At 41.8% G+C, this 14,839-nt stretch overlaps 1 protein-coding gene across 1 annotated transcript in view; it reads right to left on the reverse strand.

Moving 5' to 3' along the window:
* The window catches only part of CDH20 (cadherin 20), a 208,925-nt gene extending 194,400 nt beyond the window's left edge, over positions 1 to 14,525 (reverse strand). The window contains exon 1 of the mRNA XM_032602714.1: positions 14,129 to 14,525. The gene's annotated coding sequence lies outside the window, so the exon portion shown is untranslated. The remainder of the gene's footprint in view (positions 1 to 14,128) is intronic.
* Between the last annotated feature and the right edge of the window lie 314 nt (positions 14,526 to 14,839).

Raw genomic sequence — 14,839 nt, forward strand, 5'->3', positions numbered from 1 at the left:
GTGAGATTGATCAAAACATCCAATTTTGATATTTTCTTTTATCACATGCATGTGGCTATTTAGGAGTTTATATAGCACTTTGGTCTTATTTGGGATGTTGCTGCATTTGGTTTTTAGTCTTGGTTTGGAGAGGTATGGCTTGAATGAACACGTTCTGATTCTCGGTGCAGAACCTGTAGGTACTGAATCTGTAGATATCCACGGAAAAATTATTGTTACTGTACTGTGTAGGAGAGAATCTCTAAAAAGTGCATGCTAGCAACATTGAAAAGGGTATACTTCTTTACATGGTCAAAAACAGAATGGAGTCATTACAGAAGCTGTAGGAAACACTCATTATGAACTCAAATTCCTTCTAACTTAGCCTATTTCCTGGATGTCTCATATTCAGATATCTCATCCTGGGAAGACGTATTTAGAGAAGTACTTGTAAATGAGTATTTCAAACTGCTAATGGTTAATAAATTTCTCCAGTTTTCCCTGGGAAGTGCCAATCTCCAGGACCTAAATCCACCTGCTCATTTTGGATTTGGGTTGGATTTGCTCGTAGGAGGCAGATGGTGAAGGTCAAACAGAAGATTTTTTTACCTGGTAGGATACAGAGAACATATTTGCCAGAATGCCACCTGGTGCATGGAATTCGGAGACGGAGACCATGGCTAGTTGTTCTGGTAATTCCGATGTTTCTCACAGCCAAGCCTAAAGAGCACATGTTTCAACTTTTGCAGTCTTCAACCTTTAAAGCACAGCCCACATGCAGTTTAAAAGTAAGTTTTCTTTCACCAGCATGTCACAAAGCTATACCTATATTCCAAGGGGTAACCATAAGTGTAATTATTCACATGCATTGTTTAAGAGTTGAAAACTTTCCCTTTTCCACACAATTCTACTTTACTGCTCCTTCTCAAGGCCCTTCCTAACTTTCCTTTTTCTCTCCTAGTGCTAGTTGTACTCTTGTGCCCCTCACCTTCTACCTTTGTGGCTCCTCCTTTCCTGAAATGGCAGTGACCCTCTGGAGTTCTCACCTTTCTGTGGCTGTGACGATCAATGAGCTGAGGGGAGTGTGGACTTAGAACATTCCCAGCACCGAGCTGGCACAGCAGAATGTTTCAAGGTAGAAAAGAAAAAATGTTTCAGGGATATCATAAAGCACCAGGCCATTGATGTTGATGAGCCCTCACCGTTCAGAGCAGGGAGCTCTGTGCTGTAGAAAAGGAAAATACCGCATCTGTCCTTTGAAGAAGTTATGACTCTTGTGGGGGAGAGAAAATATACACCTGAGACAAGAACCATCACTGGTAAAAACAGCATCTCACGTGGTGCAGAAATGTAATTTGGCGTAGGGGAGAACAACAGAGTCTTGGGGCTGAGGCAGAAAAATCTATAGCTAATGGTGGTCTCCTTCAGGAAGATAAGTTTTGAGTCATCTTTTGGGAAAAAGGATCAGACATAGGTCCCAAAAAATGTGGTTTCTTCAAGAAGAGGGGGTGATGAGCAAGGCTGTGGCAGAAACAGGGGACCGAAGGAAGATTAAGGAAAGTGACTTCTTTGTCTTGGAAGCTCTGTATTTTCATTTAAAAACTTTTGTTGAAACCTAAAATGTTCCAGTGGACGAAATAAATAATATGAAATCAACTGTAGCCAAGAGAAGGGTTGTTGGCAGATGCTGCTGAAAACATCAACTAGCACATGTGGAATTAATTGGCAAAGGCAAAACTCTTCACCCAGGAGGTATCTTAATTGCTATAGTCATCAGCTAATGAAACTATATTGGGTTCTTTAAATGCATAGAACACTGGAGGGAGGACAAATAATAATAATTGGCTAAAAGATACACCGTGAATTTTAAGGAAACATTAGCAACATGTCCATCTGAAAAGGAAGAGAAACATGGTCTATGGAATTTCTCAAAGTCTCTAAAAAGCTATGTTTCCCCTTCTTAATGTTATTGAGAAAACTCTAGATTATCCTGGAGGGAGGCCATGTGAGGAGAGGGTAGAGAAGAGATAAGACATACCGTGGGGGCTTCCCTGGTGGTGCAGTGGTTGAGAATCTGCCTGCCAATGCAGGGGACACGGGTTCGAGCCCTGGTCTGGGAAGATCCCACATGCCGCAGAGCAACTGGACCTGTGAGCCACAATTACTGAGCCTGCGCGTCTGGAGCCTGTGCTCCGCAGCAAGAGAGGCCGCGACAGTGAGAGGCCCGCACACCGCGATGAAGAGTGGCCCCCGCTTGCCACAACTAGAGAAAGCCCTCACACAGAAACGAAGACCCAACACAGCCATAAATAAATAAATAAAAATATTTAAAAAAAAAAAAAAAAGACATACCGTGGCTGCTCCGAGGAAGATCATTATTTCGAGTTTATTGACAGCATCTCATCTCCTTAATTATAGCTTTGTTGACAGCTATTCACTTTGCATGCACGGGATCCTTTTGAAACAATTTGTATTCCAACTTGCCTTGGAACCAGAGAAATATTTAAGAGAGATGGTGTTTTTCGTTTTTGTGTTTTTGATAGCGGTAAAGAGTCTGGGGTCTGTCAGACCTGGGGTTGTGTCACTGGGGCAACTTCCTGGGTTAACCCTCTCAGCACCTCCTCCTATTTCTTGCCCTCCAACCCACACATATATAAAATCATGGGAGCTCTAAGGGGATAGGAAGCAAGAGCAAGAATACAACCAACGAACCATCCAGTTATCTGGCGTCCTCAGCAGAAAGTAAGCTCAGCTCTGGTCTGGTGAGTATGGCCCACAAGCACCCCAGGACAAGTAGGGAGGAGCTGAGCTAAGAAAGGAGGGGGAAAAAGAGGTTTCTAAGCTTGGGCATCTAGACTTCACTTATGAGATTTCCTTATCTTTTTTTTTTCCATATAGGCTTATTTATTTGTTTTTTTAAAGTAAAATGAGTTTATTTATTCCTTCAAGAATACACTAAAAAATCATCTTCAATGTTCCCATTGAGATTTCCTTATCTTTTTCAAAACTGAATTGCTAGATCCCCAGGCTTACCTGTATTCAAGTCAAAGGCCAAAAACTCTTCTTTAGTCAACTGTAAATGATTTGGAATCATTTACAATTTCGCGTAATCCTGACCTGTTCTCTCAATTAGGGTAGCTAATGGTCATTGAATTAAACTATGCAGTTAATCTCATATCTACCTAGATTTCCCTTTTATGCCAAGCCTCAAAGAGAAATGTATGTGTCAAACTTGCATTTTATTTTAGCATTTTTGTGTTCCTTGAAAAATTCTACTTACACTCATAAATAAAGAATACTTGTCAGAAGCTATGCTTTTCAATATTTTAAATAACAATTTTTCTGGGCTCCTTCCATAAATTGTTTATTGTTCAATATGGCTGTGACTTTTTGATGCACTTACTTATTTTTGATGTCTTTAATTTGGCTTAAATATTTCTTTTACCCAGCACCAAATGTATGAAAGTTTTCCTTTTATCTTAAAGGTGCAAGAGTTATCTTTGGTATCTTCTGTAGGACGTGAATAATAGTAGGGTTGGGATAGGAAAGGGAAGGTAACATCTCTTTTAACTTGAAGGCTGCATATTATAATGAAACAAACTCCTAAAATGACACATTTCCTCTCTACCCTATCATATTATAAGGCCATGCCTTTGTAGTCACTCTTTTTCTCCTCTGTACTTCCTTTACTCCTGGCCCACTTATTCAGATCCCTTAGCCAGTGACTTCTAAAGGTGCCATGACTTAAGGCCATCTATGCTTCTCAGAACTGTAAATGAGGGTACAGATTGATGCTACTTGGCTTTTGACACACATTGACTCAAGGAGCTTGAAGTCCAGGGTCAGGTACTGGCAGCAGCATTTGCCTGGTACATTCTTCAGTGCTTGTCAATGTCTCCTTCCCAGGTCAGTTCCTAATTTTTTCTGTCCAAATCCCCTGAATAACCTATCAGATCCTACATTCTGGGTAGCTCACATATGATTGAAGACATGGTTTCATGGTTTCACTCTCTATGTTCCATAATTCTTCGAGTTGTAGAGATGTTTCCCATGACTCATGTTCATTTAGGAGACGTCTTGGTTCTTGATTTAGAATATTTCCCACCATGAAGTATATTGAGAACACTCTTTTTATAAGAGTTTCCCTTTATGGAATAATGTAAAAACCTGCAGGGAAATTTGTGAATAAAACAGTGCGCTAATCTCCATTCCACTTCACAAAGTCATATAAATGTTTTTCAAGCCACAATTTGACATGGTAGAATGACACCCTGATGAGAATATGTTATGGTAAGAGGCTCAGCAAGGCAATTATTTTAGGCATGAGCCTTGCTGGGCTGTGAACATACAGCACAAGACTATTTCATTATCAGCAGATGACTTCGATCATCCTCTTCTTGGCACTGCAAGCCACAGGGCTCAGTGAAGCCTCCTTCCTTTTGGCAAAACAGCTGCCCTGAAGAGAGCTGCATAAAATGCCACTTTAAGTTCTATAAGTGCTTGGACCCCCGCCTACAATGGCCTTGATGTTTTGCAAGAAAGATAAATATAGAATTATGGACTTCAATAAGTGCTGAAGTCATGTAAGCACTAGGGTAGCAATAAGTTTAGAAAGCAAATGCAGAAGAGTGTTTTAAGTCTTTAGCCAATTGTTGTCTGGAATGGTGGGCATGAAGCAGTACTTCCTAAGAACAGGAAGTCACCAGATTTAATTTGCAAAGTTGAAGTTATCTTCAGGTAGATCTGAGTTACAAATGGGCTGAATCCATTGCTCTCTGGCAGAATGCTTTAGAGCTTTTCAGCATCATTTTGGCACTCAATTAATAAAGGCAGAGGAAGTAGTTTTAAAATCAGTTTGGTTTTATGAAATATCCAATAAGATAATTGTAAGACAGAAGATCATCCAACAAGATAATTGTGATCAGAAGAGAGCATGATCTTTAATGATATAATTGGGTCAAATAACTTGACCATTAGAATTTCCAAATTTATGGAAATTCACAGTCCCGTTTTCACACTAGTACTTTCAGCCTGGAGACCTGAGTTCTAATTCTCTAATTTACAGAACAGTGTCTGAAATTCCAATACCAAGCTTTCTTCTAAAGACATCTTAAAAAAACAAACCAAACCCTAAAACCCTATTTTGCTTGTTTACTTAAAGTTGACTCATAGCATTGCACTGTTTGAAGGGAGCAACATCATGGATAATAGAAAAAGCAAATAATTTTTTAAATGACGTATTTTAGTCTTTGAAAGGTGTTTTAGGTATTTGCGTTTAAATTAGCCACATGTCTCAACTCTAGAAATTGCCAACGTTTCAAACAAAATAGTGTACTCCTCCTGAAAGGATGAAGTGGTGTGCTACAGTAGTTATATTCATCTGAAACGCATGTTTTTGAGCCTCTCAGAGGCCAGTGGCTATTTTCTATAGATATGACGCAGGTAGAGCGTGATGCATGGAACAGAATAGGACATTTCAGGTGCCCTTGACCAAGACAAAGCAAAGACAGGATCGACTCATCCCTGGAAAATGTGGGTGTCAAGAGGCCTGAGTTTGAGTTCCAGCTCTGCTTTTCCTTAGCTGAGATAGGCCTTGGGCAGGCCACTGGATCTCTACATGGTTTGTTTTCCTCATCAGCATTGTTCACCGTTCATCTTATTAGATACAGCCCATCCAATCAGCCTTTTTGATCATATTTCTTCATGTAACGTATTATCTATTCCTCTGGTTTCACTAAAGTTATAAATATGGTCAGCATACTGTCAGGTGCACATCAATGCCTCTAATTAAAGGAAAATGTAATACCTTTCAAGTCTAAACAGAGGCCTGCAATAGAGCGTCCAAAACCTATACTAGGTTAACCATAATTTCAGTCATTTATTAAAGAAGTATTTATTGAGCACTGACTATGTGCAAGGTATAATGTTGGGTTCAGGGGATATTAAGATGAACAAGAGGGTTCCCATCCCTGTCCTCTTGGAACCTGGAGTCTACTGGACAATCTGTTAATTGGCATTTCTGGGTACTCTGGTTTAAAACTTTTTCAACCATTATACTGATCTTCGTTGGTACAAAAATATAATCACAGCACTCTTTTGATCCAAAGGCTCTCTTTGGGCTCCAAATGAAACAAGTTTAGTAGGAACAGAACTGATACTAATAAATGCATGTTGACTTAATTTTTCTCCCAAAGTTTTGTCTCATTTTTTTTTTAAACAAATCATCTGTAATGTGGCTAACATAACTATGAGACATACCTATATTATTATTTAGAAAATGAATGACCGGGGTAATTCTGCTCCCCAGGGGACACGTGACAATGCCTGGAGACATTTTTGGTTTCGCGACTGAGAGGATGCTACTGGCAATTTGATCTCCAAATGTTTGCCAGCCCCATGAATCAGATGATAGCCTCTGTGCTTAGCTGCCTGAAGTATTACATCGAGGTGTTGAACTGCTAAATGGATTAATTTTTTAATGACTACTCAAGGATTTTATTTCCAAATGTGAGTATGCCTCGTATATTTAGACTGAATAAATGTTCCCAATATTATTGAGATGAATGCATAGCCTAAGGATAAAGGTAGATACAACTATAACACTTCAAAACTCTAACTTTAATGAAGATGTGCTTTGACTGCTATATTCTGTTTGCTTTAAATACAATTTGTAGTGAGATTAACGATAGCAAATAATAACAAAAATCTTATTTAATATTTATTTATAAGATGAGCATCCTTGGGAGTTCTTGCCAGTTTGTGCAAAAAGTACGGCACAGATTTAGAGTCTTATTTAATATCCAAAAAAAGGTTACAAGACACATGCTCTCAAGTGTGGCTTCTTCCTTCAATGATGTGATGATGATGCCTCTGCAAATTCAGATGAGGCCTTTGATGCAGGGGATCAAGTGATTTGAAAAAGAGAGATTGTTTCTTTTTTTATTTTAACATGTTTATTGGAGTATAAATGCTTTACAATGGTGTGTTAGTTTCTGCTTTATAACAAAGTGAATCAGTTACACATATACATATGTTCCCATATCTCTTCCCTCTTGCGTCTCCCTCCCTCCCCCGATCCCTATCCCACCCCTCTAGGTGGTCACAAACCACCTAGCTGATCTCCCTGTGGTATGAGGCTGCTTCCCACTAGCTATCTATTTTACGTTTGGTAGTGTATATATGTCCATACAAATACAAATAAAATGAAGATAAGGGAACCTTTGGGTCTGTGTAAGGGTGGGCATAGAGATGAGTGTAATGTTCAGTTGGTTTTCCCCCAAACTTAAAAAGTGGGAAGTAGGTGATACTGCCTATTCTACATGTCTACTCAAAACATTTGCATAGAAAAAGATATTAGATGTGAAGATTGAGTGTTCACTTCCATCTGTTTGATACTCTTATCAGAGTGCTAATAATTTTTCAAATTAAAAAACACCTATTTGGGGCTTCCCTGGTGGCGCAGTGGTTGAGAGTCCGCCTGCCGATGCAGGGGACACGGGTTCGTGCCCCGGTCCGGGAAGGTACCACATGCCGCGGAGCGGCTGGGTCCGTGAGCCATGGCCACTGAGCCTGCGCGCGTCCGGAGCCTGTGCTCCACAACGGGAGAGGTCACAACAGTGAGAGGCCCGCGTAACGCAAAAAAAAAAAAAAAAAAAACAAAAAAAAAAACCACCTATTTGGTTGCCTTTAGAAATTACATCTAAATGAAATTCCTTTAGCCAATTTCTAATTAGATTGCTACATGAAATTACTTCTGTTGGTTTTTGAAAACAAATTATAGTAAGTTCATTGATTATTTATAATATGTGAAAATTAACCCCATATTAGGAATTGATAAGGGATTCAAAGTCATTAGCTTTATAAAATGAAAGTAAGTAATAATGAATATGATCTAAAATGTACCTTATTCCTTCAGAAAAAAATATTATGTATACAATATCTTTAACCACAAATTTTTATAAATACATCTAAAATACTTATGCTCAACTGTACTCTTAAAATGTGTATCCAGCAATTTACATCAGCTACTATCTAATAAACTCTGTTTCAATTTACTGGTGGAAAGTGGAAACCAAAGTTTGGTTCCATCCAAGGATATCAGCTAGGTAACAAACAAGCTGCACTGCACATCTTCCCATCCTATTTTGACCACAACCTTAGCCCCAATCCTGGTAAACAACTGCCTCTGGGAACAAGGGGTAATTGAATCTTCATGCTAATTTTAGCCTGGTTTTCTCTTGACTGTTAGCTCCCAATTATGCCAACATACTACACTATGTTCTGTTCTCTAGGAAAACACTAAGACCATCTTGTTCCTTCAACTAAGGTCAGACCTAAAAGAAAAAGAAAACAGTCTGATGATTTACCTGTAGACATTTCAGTTCCTTATGGGCACCTGTTTTTCATTTTGGTGGAAGCTCAACATAGCTTGTTTTAGTTATAAATCAGGTGCAGGGGCAGATAAATATAAGTATATTGGGAGGAAGTAATTTCATTGTGGGTTTCTGTCCTCCCGCGGGAGGTTGAACACTGCTGCAGTTGCATGGTTGGGCTTGACCATTTGGCCGTATGTCAAACAAACTTCTATGACAACCAGAGGTAGCCATTGCCTTGGAATGAAATTATTATTTTATTAATTACCCTTTAATTAGTTGCCATAGCAGCCTTTTAGTCATAATAGGTCTAATAGTACTTCAAAGGTGGAATCTGTGTGATGGCTTCTTGTAAATAATAACCATTTGGTGAAGTGCCATCTTTGTTATGAAGAGATACTGTGCATTTTTATCAACTTAGGTATACATAAACATATTCAGTAGTTAGGTAAAACTAGAGAAAAGGAAAGCCTTTAAGTTTTTCCTCTTTTTTTACCTCCCTCATACCCAGACCAGAATATTGCCAGTAATTATGACTACTGGTCACAGGCATATCTTGCCAGTTTAGAGAAAGAATTTGAAGCAACAAAGACCATTCAACTATTTAACATATTATAAATTCATCTATCTTAGAAATTCCATTAATTCAATTTTATTTTCCTTATAAAAAATGAAATCAATACATATTTATTGAGAATCTACTATGTGTAAGATTCCAGCTAGGAACTATGGAACTATAAAGAAATAACGTGGTCATGGCATTTGTTGGAATAAATTTTTGATCAGATTGTCAAACATTCTTATAAATAGCAAAAATACTCCCATTTCAGGCAATGCTGTGCATGTGTTTGACATTTGAACTTTGCATGGTATTTGCATGACCAGCCCTTACTGCTTTGGAAGAAGAAATAAGCTGTATTGCTATAACTTTATTTTGCATATATTTAAAAGATCTAACAGTTTATAGCTTCCCTTACTCTTTTATTGTAGTTATTCATCGATGTACTCCCACACCAAATGTTTGTTCTTTTATGATTCCTTAAACTTAAAACAAAATTATATATACCTTGAGGCAAATTGGACCATATCTGTTTTGCACTGCACTTGAGTGATGCTTTGATTTGAATATTCTTAGGGTTCTAAAATTAAGTTAATCCATATGTAATTAGGAATATTCTTAACTAGACAGTCCTGGTTAGCAGGAGATTGGCAAGTTATTCTGAAAAACTATTTAGCAAACCATGAATAGCAATTAAATGAGAAAAGGCTAAATTTCTCTTTAAAATGGATTGTTTCCATAATTTAATGTGGCAATATGATTTTCTATTTTTAATTGCTGTAGACAGTGCATTTTGTAAAGTAGAATTTTGTCTTCGGAAAACTCGATAGTTCCGTAATTTTGTACCACTTATGCTTTTTAAACATTTCAGTAGGTTTTCTTCCTTTGCAATCCCTTTTGATTCATGATGGATAAAAGAAACTAAAGGTTAGTAAGGACAGTTTTGTACCTCTTAAACTGAGACAAAATGAATATATCTTGGAGAAACTAAGTATTTCTCTTTATGAGACTTTATGACCTTATGTAATATATTATGCTTTCTTTGTAACATAGTGCGTTTATTCCCAGAACAATTATACTTAATGTCGACACTTAAAAATGTTCCTTTTTAAAATTCAAATAAAGAGAATTTGCTCCATATTCTGTGTCAATATTGGGATTCAGGGAGGGTTTGAACTTAATGAATACATGGTTCTTCCTTTCCTCCACCCCAGACACCAGGTACTTAATGCTCTCTATTCCCTTGCTCATTTCTTCATTGTAGAAGTCATTTCAGAAGGGATTTATGACAGTGCCATCTTTTAGTAAATAACAGTAAGTCACAGTCTACTGCCTGTAATAACTGTAATGCTCAGCCTTTATCACTTAAAATACATTTTCTTTTGTCTCTAAATTAGTATGAAAATACAGAGGAGGCTGTTTCTTCAATTAAATGTGAAAGATTAATCACTACGTAATTTATTTCACAATAGAGTATAATTAAACATCAAAAATGGAATATTTACTTCTTAAACTTTATATGTCTATGAAAAAAGTGTTGGAGAAGCACAAAAATCTAGTGCTATTTGCATATATTTTGATTGAGCTGACACTAAGGTTTGCACATAATAAATCTATTAATTAACACTGGAGTTACCTAATGCACTCATTCCCACTGTAGTTTCCCATGCTGATTTTAGAAGATGAGAAATTTTGTCCATAACCAGAGTAGAACCTGGAGTGGGAAAAATGGCAGCAAGGGATCTTAGATCGCCAGTGTTCTCAGTGTTCTGTGGATATGAATATACTTTAAAAAAATAATAAAACTAATCAGGATTTTCCTAAATACCATCAGAGTAAAACAAGTGAAGATAAAAGTGATGTGTTACTTTTCCATTTCTCCCTTGCTCTTATTTTCGCTGCTCTGTCCTACTGATTACAACACAACCAGATCAGAATGAACAATTAACTGTCTAATTATTCTAGTCACACCAGCCCACAATGAAATCTTTATTCTGTGTTTACAGCAATCTTTGGCAGAGGCTGTCTTGCTGTTTCTAAACTAAGAAGAACTGCCCTTTGGCTCCTCTCGGCATCAGCTGCCTTGGTTTCAGCCTTGGATGCCAATAATCAGACTTCTTTTTCTTCCAAAGTGGACATTTTTTTAAGGTTGAAAAGACCTATTCTCATCATCCCCCCATATATTCTGGCTGATTTATGTTCTAGCTGCTGCAGCTCTTCCTTCCGTATCTCTTTACATTTTTCCTCTCTCCGTAGAACACCATCAGGCAGAACCCCATTTTAAGTCCCAAACTGTAGAAAATGCTTAACCAAACAGTGCTCACTACTATGAGGGAAAGAAAAATACAACTGCTGGTTTATGAGTAGAGGGAAGTCAAGGAAATCCCTCCTGCTTTTCTAAACTGCTAATTTTCTAGCTCAAAAGGCATTCAATAACTTCTCCACCAGGGGAAAACATACCCAGTTTTCAGTGGCTCTCTTGATTACTTCCAGCTATGTATTTAAATTTGCTAACAGCTGTACGTCTCTGAGAAGCTTCAGACCTTGGGGAATATTTACAAATATATAAGGGACTAAGAGAGTACATCTGAATCTTTTTGAAAAGGCAAGGGAAACTATTGCACTGTACAGGCAGGGAGAGAGAAGTTAACAGCCATCAAAAGATAAGAGCAAGGCAATACCTTTACCAAAGGGAGGAGGGCAAAACACCTTGGTTAGCCCTCTTAGGAACATCTGCTCAAGTTCTAGTCCTGAAATAGAGGGCAGACAACAGCCAGTGCTGGGTCTATTGCCCTATACTGCTCAACTGTTTTTTTTCCAGAAGAACATTTCCCTGCTCTGCAAGGATGATAGCATCTTTCCTCCCATTCCAGTCTCCAAATCCTATGTGATGGTTCCCCTAACAACCCTTCCATCCTGCCTCTCAGCCCCCAGCACTTACTACATTCCCATTGCCTTTCCTGTGAGAACTGGGTCATAAAATTTTACTGGGGAGAAAGGTAGAAGGGGGCGTTTCAGTAGTATAAACACTGATTAAATTCCCGGGCAACTTTCCCCAAATGAAAGATAATTTTTCTACAAGTATGCACAAGAAAGTCAAGAATGCTGTCATTTTTATGTTTGTACTTTCCTTTTCTATTTTAATTTTACACTGCCACATGGCACACATGCTAAAAATGTATCTCCGTAACCTGCAGTTTAGCAAACTTTCCACAAAACATTAAAATTGAATATTTTATAGACTGTCCTTTCCCAGGATGCTCAAAGCATTTTTGGGATACACAATTAAATCATCTCACCACCACAACTGTCCTATTAGAAAGGCACGGCTGCTCGTGCATTGGCAAATAGGGAAAATCAGAAGCACTGGCAAGAAAAGGTCATACCAAAGTCAATGGCAACAGCCGAAAGTAGACTCTGAGAGCTTGGTTCCAATTTAAACTACTTCCCATTTGCTCTTCATTTGTCTCTCTCTTTTCTCTGGCAGGAAGGGATGTGGCCAGCAAGGAGGCTTGACCTCATCTCCTGTACTTGGCTTAACTCTGACACACTGTTCTCCCACACTCTTGCCCTGTTTTCTGCGTCATCAGCTGGCCAAGCCTGCACCCTGGAGCAGCTCTGACCAGGGCCAAGCCAAGAGGAGGTGACCGCAGGTGCCCTTGTGGCTGCCTCGGGTGTTGGGAACTGGAGTCTGCCCCTGCCAGGTAACATGCCCAGTGGGATTGCGAGGGTCACGACAAGAGAAAAATGAATTTCCAGATTGTATAAATACATGAAAAGAAAAAGCTGGGTCAAGTATGAGTTCGAGACTGGCAATACCTCCACCGTTCCGGAGCCAGATGAGGCTGAGGAAGGTGAGCCCGTAGAAATATAACATTCATCTTTAGCGTTGGTGCAAGCACATTGTGAAGTTGTGACTTTTTGTTTCTGTTGTCCTTAGGTAGATCCAATTCCTTAGCTGGGTCCCTGGCTCCACCACAGCTCTGAGGAGTAATTTTCCTTGGTGGAGAGGAGCATCAGAGATTAGAGTGGGGTCAAGGGACATTTTTGGGGGGGAGGGGCAGACTTAGTTTCCAGGCGACATATAACAATCAGAAGAAAAAAATCCTTCCTGGTATTCGTGCCAGTAACAACAGCATTAATAATAGTAATAATAAGGGCAATAATAATGGCACGGTACACTCCGAATCTACTAGGCGACCAACCCCCCAGTGCTCTGCTGCTAGCCCTTTGACTATCTGCCTGGTCTTAGCAGAAAAAAAAACAGCTCTGGCGCTGCCTCCGGGCTGCCCTCCAGGTTCCAGCTTCCACCCCCCACCCCACCATCCCCCCCCCCCCCCCCCGCCGCCGCGAGGTGGATAGCCAGGCAGAGGCTTTTGCTTCAGCGTAAGTCCAGCCCACAGTCTCTCCCTGTTGCTAAGGGCACGTTGCAGCTCCGCGAGAGCGTTTCCTCTACAAATTTGCAACATTCACCCCACCTGACCCCTCGCCGCCCCCTCACCCCCGGCTCTCCCTCCACAGCAACTACAAGGAGCAAAGCCCAAACAACTCGCGCGCAATTCAGAGCTTTCCCTGGGAGTGTCAGGGCCCGGAGACAGGAAATCCGAGGAGTTGGCGATGTCCGGCAGGTGGCGGGGACGCGAGGAGTCACCACCACATTCTCCTCCCACGGACGAACTCGGGCGTGGGTGCGGACTGGGACCAGCCCCGCGGGCACCAGATCCTCCCTGGAGCCTAGGTCTCTGGTCCCCGTCCCCGGCGCGCATCCTGGAGCCGGGGACGCGGCCAGCCCTCTCCCACCCGCTGCTGGAGAGAGGCGCAGCCGCCCCGGGGCAAGAGAGGGCGAAGGCTGGGTCAAGAGCCCCAGAGAGCCGCGCTCCTGGGTCTCCGGTCCCCGTCGTCCGGGCGCTCAGCTGCGGCTGCTCGCGCGCCGCGCCCTCAGGCTGCTCCACTGTGCTCTAGCTTTCAGAGAACGGCTCCCCAGCCCAGGCAGCTCCATCACATCCCCTTCCCCCCAAAGTACGAGCAAGTCCAACTCAGACCCGCTCGCAAGCTGGCCGCGGCGGCGGGTAGTTGCGGACAGAGAGCGGCGCGGAGCCGGACCGCGCGCGGCGCCCGGGGCGGCTTCCCGGGGGAACGGGCTCCGGCGCCCTGCGCAGCCCTGCGCTCGGAGCCCAGGGACAAACGCGCGGGGCCCCACCCGAGCTCTCCCCTTTACCTGGCAGGCCCGCGACTCTCCGGGGACGTTCGGTCCAGACTCCTCCGGGGCAGACGTCCGGCTCACATCGCTGCCTCCCCCAGCAGGCAGCCGTGTCCCGCTGGGTCCCTTCGTCCCCGCTCTCGGCGCTGCCCCCGCCCCCCCACCCCCCTACCCCCTCCGTCAAAAGTGTCACAGCTTTTCTGCCTTCGGATCTTTCTCAAAGTCTCCGCGCGGTCGCCAGGAGTTGAGCTGCGATGCCAGGCGCGCCAACCCCGCCGATGCACTGCCCCGCCCTTCCGCGGTCCCCTGCGCTCCGCCCGGCCGAGGAGAAGAGCCGCTCGTCGCGGTCACCGTCTCCAGAGCACGGCGCGCGGTCCGCTTCCCCTCCCTCGCGCCTTCCTTAGCCCGAGTGGCTGCCGCCTGCCTGTGCCGCGGGTCCTCATTCCCCTGCTCATGAATATTCTGACAGAGGCTAATGCCGTTGAAGTAAATTGAATTAGCCAATTGGTGCCAGGAATGTGCGCTCCTTCCTTCCTAGGAGCTGTCTGGAACCCCACCAGAAGAAAGCAATTAGCGTCTGGTTGGCACCCTGTGGTTTAGACCAGTGAGGGGCAAAATGGGTTAATTCTTCAAACGCAGTTTAGAACCGCATTTACATGTTTAAACTCCTCTATTGGCTGAGAGAGTAAGGAAATGTTAAGAGAGAGAGAGGGGAAAGGAAAGGCGTAA

Source organism: Phocoena sinus, chromosome 14 (assembly GCF_008692025.1).
Source record: "Phocoena sinus isolate mPhoSin1 chromosome 14, mPhoSin1.pri, whole genome shotgun sequence".
NCBI classification, from domain to species: domain Eukaryota; kingdom Metazoa; phylum Chordata; class Mammalia; order Artiodactyla; family Phocoenidae; genus Phocoena; species Phocoena sinus.